General features: G+C 32.4%; 1 long non-coding RNA gene across 1 annotated transcript; it reads right to left on the bottom strand.

The window, feature by feature from the left end:
• Nucleotides 1-599: 599 nt before the first annotated feature.
• Nucleotides 600-2,282, bottom strand: LOC111412867. The gene is made up of 3 exons (XR_002706132.1): nt 2,067-2,282; nt 1,189-1,270; nt 600-1,107 (listed from the first exon to the last, which is right to left on the bottom strand). It is a non-coding gene; the product is annotated as an uncharacterized LOC111412867 (long non-coding RNA).
• Between the last annotated feature and the right edge of the window lie 3,234 nt (nt 2,283-5,516).

The raw sequence follows: 5,516 nt of genomic DNA, 5'->3' as shown, positions 1-5,516 counted from the left end.
ATTTTCCATTTTTACTAGGTTAATTAGGGCTAATTTAAATACATTCTTTTTATTTTCTTCATGGTAGAACTTTTGACATTATTGAGAATTCAAAAAAAGGCAATTTTCTTGTTTGCAATCCTTGTTCTTTTTTAGAACAACATTAGAACTTATCAAGAGTAATCCTGTGTTGTTCAACATCGGGTGCGAATTACGAATTGTTTAATCGCGAGGTCCTTCACACCTTGTATTGTAGGATTGTTTGGTTTATCGTTCTTGGTTCAAGTTCACAAACTGGGATTAATTTTGACTTTCTTGGGTTTGACAATTTTTTGTGGGTTTCGTAGTCACTGTTATTATGCGGGTTCACATCAATGTGTTAATCATCACCAACTAAAATCTTGATCGTTGAATATCAAAGAAAAAATTCTTATTTTTCAGCAACCAAAATTTAGTTGCAGAAAGACATACTGCCAATATTTGGTTGCTAAATGTTGCACGTGTCAGTAAAATACTATTAGCAAGTAATATTTTGTTCATTCTACTTTTTTGTCTAATATTTCAATAGACTTCCCACAACCATAAAATTGAAATTGAAAATATTGAAAATAAGAACAATATGAAAAATAAGAAGAAACATTTCTCTATAAAAGTCAAATTTGCTGCATATAACATGTAACTAATAGTCAATACCTAACCCTAAATATTTAATTTATAACACAAAAGATATATTTTCATATTTTCTATGTAATTTGAATAATATAATCATAGTACCGTAGCACCAATTGATGCTGGCGGTGGAAGGGGATCATTGGTCAATCCTATAGGAGTATGCTAACTTATATCCATTTGTGTAATAAGGCTCTGGATAAGTAATGCCTATTGTTCGAGAAGTTGTATTAGCTAGTGTTATCCTTCTCATTATCCTGTTATCTAAGAATTTCGAGCTATTGCATAAATTTAGGAGGAGTTGTGATTATGTTATTGTATGATTTGCACGGAGCAAGTCCAATTCTAGAAATAGTCCCTGCACTTACCAAGAACTTGAGCCCATATTTCTGTTTCGTCCATGACAGATGCTTCATCTTCTAGTTCTGCTTGTGATTTTTGCAAGTCTACCATCTCTTTCTATCATACAATATCAAATGGTTGTTAAAATAAATCATCTTAATTATAAAATATATTTGTGTAATAAGTGATATATCTTACATATCGCTACTCAACAAGTTGGTTATTCCATCATTTTGTTGTTGAATGCATCCTCCTAAATAATTCAACGTGACCAACTGACCTGTGCACATTGATATAATTGTTAAAAATATAAGTTAATCACTCACTTATTATTCCAATATATGTAAATCACAATTGTGAAATAAAAAAATCAAAAAGCATGGATAGAATAGTTCACACGTTATAGTTTTCTTGTTCACATACTATTAAAATTCAATTGGATTACCAATGTTTCCCTAGTTGGAGCGAGTAATCTAGTCCCATCATTGTGATCATATAAACCAACATCAAATATTTCATGAACATGGAAAATTGAAAAAGTAATTAGTGATTATATTATTGCTGCAAAAAAATAAACATATAGCAAAGGAAATCGGGATGGGAGCAAAAAATCAACAAGAAGCAAGTAATGTGGGAAGTTTTCAAATCATTAAACCATAAGATAATTGAAAAGAGTGCCTTTTACACCGTTCAAGTATAATAACTCACCAAATCCGGACTTCTATTGGATCATAAAGTCTTATATATAGTTAACGAGTTTCCTCAAATCTTAATTTCCTACTGATAGCTAAAACATAGATGCAGCACACAATTCATGTTTGTTCGTCGTGCTCGTGTACTCTTTATACCAACGATTAAAAAATCTAAACACACATATATCAATAGAAAATTAACACTGGGAAAAGCTAAATGCCATTTCATAATTTTTCAACTATTTTTCCCATTTCAGCAAACAACCAAAGCAAAAAATTCAATAGATAAACCCAAGTTTTCCCTCCAATTATTAGTCACAAAAAAGAGAGAAATTGCTAAAATGAAACATAAAAAGTAACTGGAGCGCCAAGGATGACAAGCACCAGCAGAAGTGTGAAGTGTAGACAGATAATTTAACTTCCATATCCCCATAAAATTTCAGATTCCGTCATCAAATAAATAGTGCCTAGTTGGATCTTTATGAGTGGGATATTATTGCCCCAACTACTTTAGCGACAAAGTTGTGAGTAGTTGCAAAAGACCAAGTTCAACGACCATTCAGTGATTGTTGGAGTGGAGTAGTATCTAACAACCATCACCATTGGGCAATAGGCCAACTACTTTACCAAGATATAAGTGGTTGCAGAAGACTGGGTTCAGCAACCATTCAGTGGTCACTGAGGTGGTTCTCTTACGTGGGAAAATTTTGGCTCTTTTTTTGCACTGCCCTTTTAGACCAATATTTAAATGTATGGTCCTTGATTCTCTAAATCTGTGACCAAGGATTGGTCAAAATAGAATATGACAAAATTAGTCCAATTTTACCCGACCAAAAACCTCTACCAACCAATAGTTGGTCGCTAAACATTTGGTCAATGGAACCCATTAATTTTTGTAGTACCTCTAATTCATCTTCACTAACTTAATTATCATTTTGTTCAATGGTTCTGCAAACAAATCAAAATATAGAAGCTTAGTTGTTGCTAAAAACTAAGTTCAGATTTTAACAGTTCAACAAAAAATACTTTAAGTAATTACTCTATCCATTTTTCAGGGTGACGATCCCAACAAGAACTCATATTCTTTACTTTACTGATACTCAAGCTCCCAACATACTGAAACGCCACCAATCATATTATATCTCTCATTGGTGAATAAAAGAACTATTAAACTCAAGAAAAGATATACACAACTCTATCAAGGAATTTTAATGAAATAGCTGACAAGTTGATTTTAGTTTTCTTTAAGGTCATGCTTCATAATTAAACTCAAGATGTTGTCCATTTAACACACTCCAAGTATACTAGTGTTATCTCAATTACTTCTACAATAAAGACAAATTACAAACTTGAATAATAAATCGATCAACATTACAACCTTCTAATATAAGGTATCAACCGTTAGTCATTGATAATTAACAAATTATTTATGATTAAAATATATGTTGTGTCACATCGTACTAGTCAAGAGGTGATCATAGGAACTTTAATTTGCATGCTCAATAGTAAATAAATAAAATAAAAATAGCAAAATGCAAAATTTATTTATTATCAAAAGTTGCAATTTTACTCGAGCAAAACTATGTTGCACGAGCACACAACTCAACAAATTGCCCATTTGTCATATACTATTTCAACCTCATGCTTTTCACATGTCCGTAAAAAACCTTAGGTGAAAGGATTTTGGTAAATGGATCCACGAGGTTATCCATGGTAGCAATCTTAATGACAACCACGAAAACATTATAATCAATCTCTCTCAAAAGATAATATTTTTGTTCAATATTTTTACCCTTTGATGACTCTTTGGTTTTTTAGCATTTGTCACTGTCATATTATTATCACAATACAATGACAAGGGTTTTGCAGATCCAAGCACCACCACTATGTTCGTTAAGAATTTCTTGATCCATATCACTTCTTTAGCAACTTCACAAGATGCCACATACTCAACCTCCATTGTGAAAGTAGCATTGTATAACTACTTGATACTTCTCCGAGTAAAGTTCCCATCACCTAGTGTAAAAAATGATCCTAATGTATATTGCAATAATCTTTATCAGCTTGGAAGTCAAATTCACATAACTCAACGGAACAAGATCCAGTGATGAGTAATATGTCCTTGTTCTCCAAAAATACTTAAGGATTTGCTTCACAGTCATCCAATGTTTCAATCCCTCATAACAAATGTCAAGTCTAATGCACAACATAGCAAACATGAAACTATCCACTATCAATGCATATGGTATCCTATAGAGGTGCTCCATTTCTTTAGGAGTTTTAGGGGACTAATTCTTATAGAGTTGAATTCCATGTTTGAAGGGAAGATTGCCCTTCTTGGAATCTTGGATGACAAATATGATAAGTATATTATTAATATATCTTGGTTTAATTCTATTAGTTTGTGCTTTCTATCTCTCAAGATCATAGCTAGCTTCACTTAAATTTATATGAAATTGTTGGATCAACTATGCTTTTATAGACAATAACGCTCTCGTATCATTTCCAATAAGTAAAATATCAACCATATAAAATCCCAGGGAAATTATTGTTTTGTCTTAATATCTTCTTATAGATATATGGATTGTCAAAGTTCTTATTACAACCAAAGTTCTTATTAAAACCACAGGTTTTATCTCAATACCTGCTTCAATTCATAAATAAACTACTGAAGCTTGCCGACTTTGATTTTATGACCATGTTCTATGAATTCATTTGGTTATATCTCATAGATATATGCCTCAGCCCTTCCAAAATTTGTCTTAACATCCATTTGTCACACATCCTAATCAAAATGAGTTGCAATGTATAAGAAAATAAATATAGACTTAAGCATAGCAATAGGCGAGAAGGTCTCCTCATAATCAATACCTTCTAGTTGGGTAAAATCTTTAGCAACTAGCCTTGCATTGAAGGTTTCCACCTTTCCATCCACTCTTCTCTTTATCTTTTGTACCCATTTGCACCCAATGAGTTTTATCCCTTTTGGCGTATGTGCAATTTCCTAGATCTTTGGATCCTAGATTAAAGCATCATTGGAATCATAAAGTTCGTATGAATGTCGATATCACCATTAGGTGACGCCATAATGTTTACTTGATATATGGATCTAATGACAACTCTTCTTCTCCACTCAGATTATGTTATCTTTGTATTCTTGACACCAAGGGCTACCATGTTCTGTTTAAGGAATCGATGGAGGATTTGTTCCTATTCATTTCTTCTAATACGACTTTACTCTAAAATTGACGTTCATTGATATGCTTATCATCCAAAAGGTTACATTTATACTAATAAGGACCTTCTTATCTAGAGGACCATAAAAATTATATCCTCTAGTATCCTTAGGGTATTACATAAACAGGAACGTCTCTAACATAGATTCCATCTTTTCTACCATTCCTTTTAGAACATGAGTTGGACATTCCCAAATTCGGATGTGGCATAATCTAGACTTAGATCGATCCCACAATTCTAGAGAAGTGTTGAGTACAGACTTAAATTGAACTAGATTAATAACATGTGATGTTGTCTCCAGTGCATATCTTCAATGTCCTATGTCTTCTTTCTAAAACACCGTTCTGTTGGGGTGTTCCAAGCACATTCAATTGAAAAACAATAAAATTTTTGGTCAAATTGTCCTTGAATTCTCCCAAGAGATTCCGCATCTCGATCTAATTGAATAGTCTTAATAATCTTACCTAAATATGTCTCGATTTCAACCCAATACTCTTTGAATTTCTCAAAAGCGTTTGACTTTCGAGTTATTAGGTAAATGTATCCAAATCTAGAGTAATATATATAAATGTGATAAAATAATCATTGTCCCCTCTA

This window comes from Olea europaea, chromosome 16 (genome assembly GCF_002742605.1).
Source record: "Olea europaea var. sylvestris chromosome 16, O_europaea_v1, whole genome shotgun sequence".
NCBI classification, from domain to species: domain Eukaryota; kingdom Viridiplantae; phylum Streptophyta; class Magnoliopsida; order Lamiales; family Oleaceae; genus Olea; species Olea europaea.
The sequence above is the reverse complement of the archived record's forward strand: the minus strand, read 5'-3'. Positions and strand labels throughout refer to the sequence as shown.